At 47.3% G+C, this 12,710-nt stretch overlaps 1 protein-coding gene across 5 annotated transcripts in view; it reads right to left on the reverse strand.

The window, feature by feature from the left end:
• Positions 1–12,710, reverse strand: part of PBX1 (PBX homeobox 1) — a 277,953-nt gene that overhangs the window by 156,688 nt on the left and 108,555 nt on the right. The gene's annotated exons all lie outside the window — the stretch shown is intronic.

Below are 12,710 nucleotides of genomic sequence, written 5' to 3' on the forward strand. Positions count from 1 at the left end.
AGGTAGGATGGTGATGGATGGTTGTGTTGTCTGTAAGGAGCCCCATTTCCTCCACGGAAATCTGCCTCAGTATTACCATGGTTCACACTTATCCCTTTTCATCCATCTGTCTATCCACCCATCCACCCATCCGTCCATCCCCCAACCACCCATCCATCCACCCAACCACCCATCCACCCACCCATCCACCCATCCACCCACCCATCCACCCATCCGTCCAACCAACCACCCATCCACTCATCCATCCATCCACCCAACCACCCAACCATCCATCCATCCATCCCTCATCCATCCATCCATCCCCCAACCATCCATCCATCCACCCAACCACCCATCCACCCATCCATCATCCATCCATCTAACCACCCACCCACCCATCTACCCATTCATCCATCCACCTACTCATCCATCTATCCATCATCCATCCAACCACCCACCCACCTAACCACCCACCTACCCACCTAACCACCCATCCATCCACCAACCATCCGTCCACCCACCCACCAACCATCCATCCAACCATCCACCCATCCATCCGTCCATCCATCCATCCAACCATCCACCCATCCATCCGTCCATCCATCCATCCTCCATCCACTCAAGCAGTATTTGTGAGTGCCACCTATACTCAAGGCTAAGTGACAGCATAATTCTAGTAATACGAAGATTAATAAGTGTATCCATAGCACTTCTGAGTGCATAACACCCTCTTTTATACTTAACTCTCACCCTCGTGCTAAGTTTTCTGTCTGGGTACAAGTAGCCTATGGCCAGTGACCACATACCAAATAACCTTTTTATATTTTCTCTAGCATATGGTGTGGTACACACAAATGTGTACTGCGGATGTTCAAACAGACTTGAGCTGGTCCCACTGGATGGGGGTGCAACAGTCAGGCAGGCGGTCTGGGGTCCAGCAGCCTTTCTGTGAGCCGTGGGAAAATCCAAGATGGCCCGCTGGCCCTGGGGGGTAGGGTCTGCCTCAGCCTCAGACTGTGGCTAGGTGAGGTTGAGAGGCTGCGTCTCTAGGTTGTCACTCGGGGAGCAGATGACAGAGCAGAAAAAACAAAAGGACAGGAGCTTAGAGCAGCTTCCAACATTGCGACATGATCAAGGAGAGAAAATTCCTCCTCCAAAGGACATGTGTGTCAGCTTCTTTCTGCCATGAATTGTGCTGTGGTGGGACACAATATTCCAGCCACTCCTGTCCCTACCCCCAACACTCAAAATACCTCCCTTTTTTGGTTTTAAGATTTAACAACTCTCAATCACTTTATAGCACATCCTTGGGCCGTCCTTCAACTTCTCTGCATTTTTAAGGAGTCTCCTCATTTGGCCACCAAGTGACTTTGCAACCTTGAATCACAAGGTCATGTCATGTCTCTGTTGTCTCCAGAATGGAGGTGACCATTCCTACTCTACCTGCATTGTCAGGTGCTGCTGAGAACCCCACTGTGTCAGCGCACACTGAACGCAACTGGGCTCTAACAAAAGAGGGTATTGGTGTTAGAATAGGTACTGCCTCTCCCACTGTGGGGGAAGGCATTATTTTCCAATGAAGTATTTTCAAGGTAAGGACCAACAAACTAATCTCACACACACACACACACACACACACGAGCCATTTCAGTCTCCCCCCCCCACCTTTTTCTTTTTCTGATCTTCCAACCTTAGAGAGACTTTTCTGGTCTCTTCTCACAGTAGGCCTGACCACCACTTCCAAACAATATAATTTTACAGGTTAATTCCCAACGCAAGCTTGGAGTCCTTTCTATTCCTCCGCCAGCAACCTTTTTACATCTGTCTGTGTGACGCGCCCTCTTTCCCCGAGCCCGGTGGCCCCCCTCCCAGCCCCCGCCCGCATCCCGGGTGGTGGGGATGATAACCAATAATGAAAACCTGCAGCCCGCAGACACTGGAGCGAGCGGGTGCACGGAGGGGAGGCCGAGGAGGAGCCGGTCAGGATGCATGTAATCAGAAGGGTTATCTAATGCTAGTCTCATTCTAATTGAGTCAGTACCATATGTCACCCAGCAATAACATCGCAAGCAGCATGCAACTGAATACATATTTAATTCACATAATGGGTACAGCAGTAGAAGTAATCAAGGCAGTTTGCCATAAGCCATAAAGAAATGTAGCTTGTTCCTATCAAGAAACATTTGGCACTTAGGGAGAGAACTGTATCACCAGTGAGAGGGGAACTGTATTACTGTGAAAGCTCATGGGGGGAGGGGGAGGCAGGGCTGTGGGGAGCGGGGACATGGGGAGAAAGAGATGAGGAGAGGGAGCAGGAAACCAACAAATGAAAACACCAAAGAGATTAAAGCCAGAACATCGATTCCCTGCGAATGAAAATCCATGAAGGAATATTGTCAGTGGATCGTTGGCCATCTCAATATAATTAACAGTAATGGATTTATTGGCACGAGCTTAACGATTTAACGTTACACATGCCCCCAGAATTTCCTATGCTGTCGTGGGTCCTTCTCGCTCCTTCCTGGCCCCATCCACGTCCCAGGAAATGGATGGGGCTATGGAGGGTTAAAAAAAAATTTTTTTTTCCACATCTCTTCATCTGGATTGGCATCTGACAGAGAGCTGCTCGCCCATTCCCTCATTTCCTCTCTCAAGGAGATGATTAATACAGCTGGGCAATGCTCATCAATATCTTTGGACAGATCAACTGCAGTTTTCATTAAACCCATATTAATGTCCTAGATACACAGCTGTGGACAGGTTATTCTTTAAAAAAAAAAAAAAAAAAGGAGGAGAAAAAGAAAAAGAAAGAAAGGAAAGGAAAGAAAAAGCCCTCCACTTGGGCTAACTATCTGCCCAGAATTAACAGAAGCCTGGCCCCGTCCCTCATTAGGGTTTCTTCCACCAACATGTTTTGATGTATATTTCATGAGGATAAACAAACATTCATTTCACTTTGGGAAGGTGTTTGCTGTAATGTATTGTCAGCGTAGCCAGCAATGAGGGGACATTAATTTCAATTCTGGTGTTTAAACACTTTGGCGAGTCCCAATTACTCATTCCCCAGCTCGATATCGGGAGCCCCGGAGGAAGGTCGCTGGCTCCCCATGCGGCCCCTGGCGCCCATGGGGGCGCGGCTCCACCCTCCAGTGGGTACAGCTCTTCCCGAGTGGGGTTGAGCGGGAAGGTGGGGAGATGGATTGTCACCCGCACAAATCCCCGGTCAACCCTCGACAAGAGGGACCACTTCAGGGAAGACCTAGCCTTGAGCTACTGCCGTCTTCGTGAGAGGCTGTGTGTGTGCCTGAGTTGGAAAAGGAAGTCAGATCTTCCCCCCACCCCTTGGTCTAAATCTGAAGATGCCAACCATTTCGTGGAAAGAAGGAGAGCCTTGCTGCCAAGGAAGGTAAATATCAGGACAAGAAGGGGAGAGTGGAGAGAGGCTCACGGGCCATGGATGAAGGCCTTAAAAACGGATGCAGACACATGGTCCTTTTGCAACCAGAGGGGCTCTTGGTGACGGCTTCTGCCCCCGACCCAACTCCATCAGAAACATCCACGGCAGCCTTCCTTTCATCCTGCAAAGGATCAAGGATAGGGACCTCCTACACTCATGAGAAAATGTGCTCACGAGCTTTGGAAAGCTAGAAGACTCAACAAAATTCTTCTTCTTCTTCCTATTATTATGATAATAAATTTATAAATAATAAATTTATATCAGTCAAGCCTCCCTCACGCCCTCAACATGCTTCTCCAATGCTGACCGTGCAGCTGGCTTGTGCCCAGGGCACCAGGGAAGTGAAGTGGCCTCCTGGTCTCACTCACGGACTCTTCTCTGGAGGAGACATCACTGTTCCTTTCTGCCTTCCGATAACTTAACACACACTTCCTTCCAGTCATGCTGGGGAGGCCACGGGAAGTTTGTGGCCCAGGTGTTCCTGATGCTCCCTCTGTGGCTTCTCACCTGCCCGGTTCCCATCAGAGGGACCAGGGAAGCTGCCCGAGAAGCCAGACCAGGCAGGTCTGGCACAACAGAAAAGCCTGGTGAGATCTCTGGCAGAGGAGAGGCTGGGAAACGGGCAAAGAGCTCTGTCAGAGAGCAAAGAGGCTGGTGAAGAATGGACCCCCACAGGCGCCAGGGGACCTACCCTGTCCGCTTTGGAAAGTGGGATAGAACTCGTGATAATAAGAAGGAGCATCACTTAGTGAGATCCCGCCTGGCAGGGGAGGGCGCTGCACAGAGCCTCCAACCCAGCCAGCCCTCCCAGGTCCCCTGCCCTGTGGGCAACTTTCCCCTCTAGAGGCAAATAAACAGCAATCTGGGGAGGTGACACCGCGTGCCTCCACAATCCACAGTTAAGTGGCGAACTCGGGAGTCGAACTCAAACCAGGCTCTTCCCACTGGGTGGTGCCACCCTCTGTGACCCTACAGGCGATGGGCATCTCAGGGGCTCCACTCAGAAGATTTCAAGAAGCCACGGTCTGAGGTGTTCTCCGGCCTGAGGGAGGGCAGCCCGTGTAGACAGGATCTACACGGTCTTTGGCCTCTCTGAGCTCCCAGCCAGGCTTCAGCCTCACACCACCTGTGCAAGTGCGGAAAGGTTACTCAGGTCCCAGATTCCCCATCCGATAAATGGAGAGGACGCCCGCCTCCTAGAACTGTCGGGATAACAGTGAAAATGCGTATCCAAGTCCTAGTGTTGTTCCTGGTACAAAACCAATGAGTAGGAATTCTGCTCTGGTCTCCAGAACCCCCTTCCCTACGCAGGGAAGCTGTAAACACTTCTCCATTATTTCACGTCTCTGTGAGGTAGGAGGGAGGAGAGAGCCGAGCAGGGGGTCCGGGAGGCAGTGGGAGCCTGCCGGCTTTAGTCCTCCCCTGGGGGGAAAGTCGGGGCATGAAGGTGCCCCTTATTTGTAGGTAAGTGAAGGCCTTCCCATTCTGGAACACTGTGATTAGCCACTGCTATGCTATTTTCATGAGCTAAAAATACATTTTTCATGACAATAGAACTAAAAATAACAACAACAATAATGCAGAGACATCTAGGAAACGCATCCCATCTCCCAGGAATAGCCATGACAGTGCAAACCTTCAGAAAGTGGGTTGCGGAAGACTCTGAATCACCCTGGAAGATTCTGCCAATGCCTTTGGGTTCTCAGACATCCCTTCACAGATCAAGCTAGAACTCTGGACTCGTAAGACGAGGCTCAGGTCTTGATCTTAGCACAGAACAGCTTTCCTTGAGGAAGTCACTCAACCTCTCTGAGACTCAGTTTCCTGACCAGTACCTGGCTCTAGTAATGTATGTCGAACTCCTGGTGCCAAGGTGATGATTCAGTGCCACAATATACCTATAAGTGAGTTTTCTTTTATTCCTTACACAAGTTCAACACACAAGACGAAGCGGTTCCTAACCATAAAATGCTATGTAAAGTTTATTTACTTTCTGTACAACAAGTAAGACTACATACGTATAAGAACAAAAAAGTCCCATTTCTGAGCCCAGAGCCTCAAATCTCTTTTGCCAATACAAGGTGACATAAGCAGGACTCCCCATTTTAAGTGGCTTCTGGATGCGCGAGGTGATCCGTCTCTTCCCATACGCATCACCCTGAGGAAGTAACATCCATATACGTTATACCAGAGAGGCGGGTGTATGAACCTGGGACACGTAAAGAAACGTTTCAATACAGTCTTCTCCACCCAAGGCCTGGGGTCAGAGAAGTTTCCTGGTCTGCCTTGACCACATAGGATCCTTCGTTCTAGTGTCTGTCGATTCTGGTTTCTAACGATTTTAAAGCATTTTTTAACCCCGCGTCTCAAAACGTAGGGGAAGCACTAAAGCACATTATTTACTTTGTTCTCCCACAATTTTTCAGAATTCATAAAGCACAAGAGAGATCAAAGAATAAAGACGATTCTTTTATTTCTGCACTACTTTCACCAAGTACCAAGAAACGGGAAACACGATGATAAGGCTATCGGCTGGGGATAGGTAGACCCGTCGATAGGTTCATCAACAAAAAGCAAACAGGATGCCTGAGCTTGAGGAATTCACAGGGATATTCATAGGGCTGTTTTAAATGTAAATCTAGCCGTCAGATATCCTGCACATAAACAACAGAAAAGAAATCTTGAGAATAACTATAAATCTTAAAGTGATCCCTCATCAATACTAGAAAGATGAAAACGGCACACGGCACAACGCAAGCACATATCAAAAGCAAAACTTCATTTTACCATCACAGTAAGTTTGTGGAGACGGTTCAGCTGTCCTTCATTGGCTTACTCTGTGATGGCTTGAAACTAATGTGTGTGTGTGTGTGTGTGTGTGTGTGTGTGCGCGCGCGTGCCCGCACGCACACCAGCAGGCGGGGTGCTGATTCCTGATACATTAAGCAAGATGATAGAGCAGGAAAACTTCAATTTGATTCACACAATCTGAATTTGAATGCAAATTCCACTCCCACTTTATATAACCCCAAGCAAAGCACGGAGCCTCTCCACTTTGGCGCTCCCATTCGTAACACACGGAAGATAATGACATGAACCCTGCTTGTCTCATTTGTTGTGGGAGTCAAGATAACAGAGGTGAAGCAGTGTAGCCAGTTAGAAGGAGCACTGGCTTTGGAATCACAGAACCAGGCTTAAAAGTCTTATTTCAGCAGCGCCTGCCTGGCTCCGTCAGCAGAGCATGTGACTCTCGATCTGAGGGTCGTGAGTTCAAGCCCCAAGTTGGATGGAAAGATGACTTTAAAAATACAATCTTGGGGGGTAAAAAAAAAAGTCTTATTTTGGATACTTTCTACAAGACCCTGGGTAAATTCCTTAACATGCTGGGTTTCCTCTTCTATAGAACAGGGCTCTGTCTTCCGCCTCAGGGCACCTGGATGGCGAGCAAGTGACAGAACGCCCGACAGGACATCCGGAAGCAGCCCGCCACTCCACAGACGCTAATGGGGGTCGTGCGAGTGTAAGTTATTACCACCCGTTAGCGGATCTATATCCAGCAAGTTTTGACTTTTAAGCCAAAAGGTGGTGAGGACGGTAGAGTCGCCACTTGCTTTAGACACTTTCCTCCTGCTTTGCCGGCTTCCCTAGGACGCGCGTAGTGAACAGCTCTCCACTCCGGAAGGCTCACAGCCTGACTTCAGAGCAGAGCTGGGGTTCCGAACACAGCAGCGGGAAGAACAAGCCTGGGACCCCTGAGCCGCTCGGCCCTTGCAGCGATCCCACCAGCGAGGAGGGAAGGTGTGAGGCAAGCAGAAAGGGAAAGGGAAGAACTTCTTTCCTCCCATCCAAGGGGTTTCCCAGTGAGGGGCTGCTGTCCATGGTGGCCCCGCCCGGCAGCCCCCCCAGCGTTCACACCCCAGATGACACGGGTCTGAAGCCTCGGCTGCCAGTTCCCCATGCAGCCTGAGGAAGCAGGGGGCTCCCCGACAGCAGCGGGGAAATGCAGGGCAGGACCTGGGACTTGGTTATCCTTGATGCACAGGATTCATTTTACTTTTTTTTTTGTCTTAAGTTGGAAGTATCCGACTTTGATCACGGACAGAAAACAGCAGCTATGAAGTGACTGAAAGTCATCATTCCTAAAATAAAAGTTCCTTGAGGTCAGGCTTTTGTCTCCCCCCCACCCCTTGTTTTGTTTACTAATGTCTTCCAAGCACTGAGAACAGTGTCTGGCAGCTAGTAGATGCTCAATAAATATTTATTCAGTGGATGGATGCATAGGTGGACGGACAGATGGGCAGACAGATGGGAGTGTGGATGGATGAGTAGGTCCTTCCTGCAGGTTCAGGAAGAGCAATACCAAAACTGCTCTATTTCTAACTACCTGCAAAGACAGTGATTGCTCCCAAAATGCAGTTTTTGAGCCATTTCCTCACCAATTCAGGACAACAAGAACGGTCAGTCTGAATTGGGATGGCTGTCTAAGAGAGTATGTTCAAAGAAATGTGAAATGATTTCTTCCCACTTCTTTTCACTGGGCTTACAACATCCATGGTAGATCATTTATGTTCTGGTAAATGTCTAAGAAAGACATATTGTTGTATGTAAGTGACATATTAACACAATTTTATTGAGCATTTACATTATATACCAGGAAAATCTGTGAAGGTACTCTTTAGTTTGCCTGGACATTTAAAATATTCCTCCCAGGGTCATCTTCTTCTTCTTCTTCTTTTTTTTTTTTTAAGATTTTATTTATTCATTTGACAGAGTGATTGAGACACAGTGAGAGAGGGGACACAAGCAGGGGGAGGGGCAGAGCGAGAAGCAGGCTTCCTGCTGAGCAGGGAGCCCGACGTGGGGCTCAATCCCAGGACCCTGGGGACCACCACCCGAGCTGAAGGCAGATACCCAACGACTGAGCCACCCAGGTGCCCCTCCCAGAGTCTTCTTTATAGTATCAATTTATTTAACAAGTCTCTTCATTTTGGGGTCAGTTTTTTTTTTTTTTTTTTTTTTTTGCCAGCAAAAATAAGGTACATCTGAGTTCCTTAGGACAAAGGATCAAAACTTTGTGAATACCAGAGTTTAAATGAATGTGCTTCTTGCCAATTTAGTTTTCGTTGACCTTGGGATTTTTTCCCTATCCTTGGCTACACCTCATGGCTCATTTCATTACTTCCTCTTCTTTGTCCTTAAAGATCTTTGTTAGCCATCCAGCAACCAAGCCTTGGCTTCATGCAATCACTGAGTTTCTGTCTGCCTGTTCCCTGACTGCTGAGGAAAATCACACAACGAAGTCTTCACTTGGGTTCTACGTACTGGTCTGGAATGAAACCCAGCAAGCTGCTGAAGAGGCCAAAGCTGGCGTTCTCCCCGCACAGGTGTCGAGGTCTGATGAGCTACTGTAATGTACCTACCAACAGCTCTGTCTCTAAGAGGCAGCTATAATTAACGCCACAATTAATATTCTACTTTATTATGATTTTTTAGAGTTTTATTTATTTACGTGATCTCAACACCCGAACTGGGGCTTGAACTTAGAACCACAAGGTCAAGAGTCACATGTTCTACCAACTACACCAGCCGCACCCCAACAATTAAGATGTTAAATCATCTAAGCTGAAAGATTTGGGGCACCTGGGTGGCTCAATCGGTTAAGCAACCGATTCTTGGTTTTGGCTCAGGTCGTGCGTGATCTCAGAGATAAGGGATGGAGCCGCTTCGGGCTGTGCGCTCCGTGAGGAGTCCGCGGGAGATTCTCCGTCCCACTCGCTCTCTGCCCCACCCCCTTCCCATGTGCTCACGCCCTCTCTCTAAATAAATAAATAAAATAAAATAAAATGAAATAAAATAAAACAAAGTCAAAGATTTATTTTAAATGCCTAACTGACTTTTCCACTTCTTTCTCATTTATTTACCTTCTGGTTTTCATTCCTTATAGTTTAAATATACACGTGTATATATGTGTATGTACGTGTGGAGGTATGTGTGGACACACATATGGACACACACACAGACACACACATACCTCGTTTTCTATTCCCTGAGCACAAAGGAAAAGAACACAACCTTTTTTGTCCCCTCGTTCTCAAGCTGGAAGAAAAGAAGTTTAAATTTTTTGAAGTGCCCGGACCGCACATAGCCAGCGGGTCCTCCACAAATGTCTGTGGAAGGACAAACGAAGCACAAAGAAAGTATAAATAAGACATAGGAACTCAAGGAACTGAGTGTTCAGCTTAGAGAAGAGAAGATGGAGGGATAAAGACAGCGGTCCTTCAGGGGCGCCTGGGGGCTCAGTCAGTTAAGCGACTGCTTTAGGCTCAGGTCATGATCCTGGGATCCTGGAGTCCTGGGACGGAGTCCCGCATGGGGAATCCCTGCTCAGCAGGGAGTCTGCTTCTTCCTCTCCCTCTGCTGCTCCCTCTACTCATGCTCTAGCAATCAAATAAATAAATAAATAAATAAAATTTTAAGGAAAAGACAGTGGTCTTCAAGTATTTGAGCAGCCGTCACGCAGAAGATGTAAGGATTCGTTTTGCACAATGTCCAAGGGGAGACTTCAGAGAAATGAGCTTCAGTTCCCCTGAGGGACAGTCCATCAGGACAAAAAATAGCCCGTTTTATGTGTATAATATCCTAACAACTTTCAGTTAAATAATACTTACCTCAAAGGCTCCTTAATTTAAGATAGAAACATTCTGTGCTCTTGCTACCCATTTCTAGGAGGATTTAGACAAAATCTAGCTGACATTCGCCAGTCCTGTCGGAGCCTGTTGTAGTGGGAAGTCCCTTCGCTGGGGAGGAGTTTAAAACTGGACCCTTTCTGACTCTGTAATTCTAGAACTATTAATGTCCTCTCTTCCAGATAACCCCCAAACAAGTTTAAAAGCTTTGCCTAAAAAAACCAAAAAGCAAATAAATACAATAGATGCTTGTTTTATGAGCTTCTAAGTATAATTTTTTAGTAATTAATTTCTAGTTCCTTATGGAATATCTATTGGACCCCATCTGGAAAGAGGCTTTCCTTCTGCATTGGTGAAACCATCCAGGTCCATCCCACCAACAACACACACACACACACACAGGCAGGGGCCAGATTTCCCCACGCAATGCGCTAATGCCTCTGCTCTCTCGGAGGTCTCACTCCCACCAGGAAGTGAAACTGTAATTAAATTCACATCATCACTGGTATTTCCAATGAAGCTTCCTTTGCCCAACTAAGATCAGATCAGTTATAATTATTATTTTTTTTAACCAGGAGCTTAATTTGTGAAATCCATCCCATTCATTCCTTCCTCTGGGCCTCAGATTTGCCATCTTTAAGATAGGGTGAGATCTGTGTTTGTTCCAGGAACCTACTTCACAGAGTTGGTTACGCAGATCAAATGAGGTCGTGGACGCTAACGGAAACCCTCTAGTGCGACCAATCCCAGGTGGGGATCGTTTTCCAGGTAAATTTTAAAAATAATTACAAAAGCAGCAGTGAATTTTGTTTTTTAATTACTTAGACAAGAATTACATGAATATAGCCTGCTTGACTTTTTCTTAAAAAGCAATGTAAGGTCTCAGATCCAATGATTTTCAATTTTCTTTTTGAGGTTGACAAGCTGATGGGCGTATAGCATGACCTTAGAGATAAAAAAGGCCCCGGAGGTCTGCCAACTTACAGTAAAAACCCAGATGACTGCATACACTGTGTCCCATCATGTACTTTTTTTTTTTTAAACTTTTTTTTTAATTTTTTTTTTTAAAGATTTTATTTATTTATTTGACAGACAGAGATCACAAGTAGGCAGAGAGGCAGGCAGAGAGAGAGAGGAGAAAGCAGGCTCCCCGCTGAGCAGAGAGCCCGATGCGGGACTCGATCCCAGGACCCTGAGATCATGACCCGAGCCGAAGGCAGCGGCTTAACCCACTGAGCCACCCAGACGCCCCCCATCATGTACTTTTGAAGGAGCCCTTCAACTACCTCCTACCTCCGCGTGTCTCCTACAGAGATCCCTACGTCCTGACCGTGGGCCCCTGCCCCTCCAGCGGCCACCACAGCAAACGGGCTCCCTGCCTGCCTCATGAGTCATCTTCTCCCTTTCAAAGTGCCCACAGATTTCGACAAGCGCTTCTGAGTCCTCCTTCTCCTCACCATCATCTCCTGCCTGGGTATCATTCATCAACCGAATAAACAGCCCAGACGAGGTAACAAAGTATTTGATGTGGTTAATTAAGAGCGTGGAAGCCATGTAACCTTTAGGGGGAGGATGAGGAGTGGGAAGAAAACCCATAGAAGGTTTTTACAGTTATTGGCAAGCCAGTTTCTCAAAACCTTGGCCTGGGCACGAGACGATACGAGGGGAACGTGATTTAGTTTCTTTCTCTCCCTGACTACGTGAAGGCAGTGGCCTTACCATTGACCGAATTTCTTCACCATCTTAGGTAAATTTAAATTAAAATGACCTGAAGGTACCTTCTATCTCCAGAGAGGTTCCCCCTGATACACACACACCTGGAGCTGGAAGACAGCACGTCCTAATTAACAGAGTACATCAGCAGCAAAAACAATTGTCTGTGACATGGCCCCACAGACCAGACCCCAGGGAAGGGCTTGCAGAGGTGGTACCCTTAACACTGGTCTCCTCAGTGCCGTGTTGGTAGTAGTAAAGACTAAGAAAAGGAAACAATCTCTGGCTGATAAAATATCTCCCACTGGTTGAGCTCAGAGGCAACTGAAAAGAAGAGTGGCACCTCTAGGGACTCACCCAGGCAGACCACCAGGGATTAAGGGAACTAATGTCTTGGATAGGAACTAGCCAGAACCCCCCTATAGAGAAGACACAGAAACCCTCCTCTTCCAGTGAGCCCCTCTGCCTTTCTCCTAACAGGTGCCAGACAACCGGTTGCTTTAATGCCCCCTTTCAACCCCTCCCCCCAAAAAACGTAATAAGCTTTGAGAAGAATAACCCAATTCAACAACCCCCATCTCTCTCTCTGACAACAGACTTGATCACAGAAATATTCTTTAAGAAATAGTGACTTGGGGCACCTGGGTGGCTCAGTTGGTTAAGCAACTGCCTTCGGCTCAGGTCATGATCCTGGAATACTGGGGTCGAGTCCCCGCATCGGGCTCCCAGCTCCACGGGGAGTCTGCTTCTCCCTCTGACCTTCTGCCCTCTCATGTTCTCTCTCATTCTTTCTTTCTCAAATAAATAAATAAAATCTTTAAAAAAAAAAAAAAAGAAATAGTTATTTTGTTCCAATACTGATTAGTATATACATG

This window comes from Mustela putorius, unplaced genomic scaffold (assembly GCF_011764305.1).
Source record: "Mustela putorius furo isolate JIRA1106 unplaced genomic scaffold, ASM1176430v1.1 tig00000508_pilon_pilon_pilon, whole genome shotgun sequence".
Taxonomy (NCBI): Eukaryota; Metazoa; Chordata; class Mammalia; order Carnivora; family Mustelidae; genus Mustela; species Mustela putorius.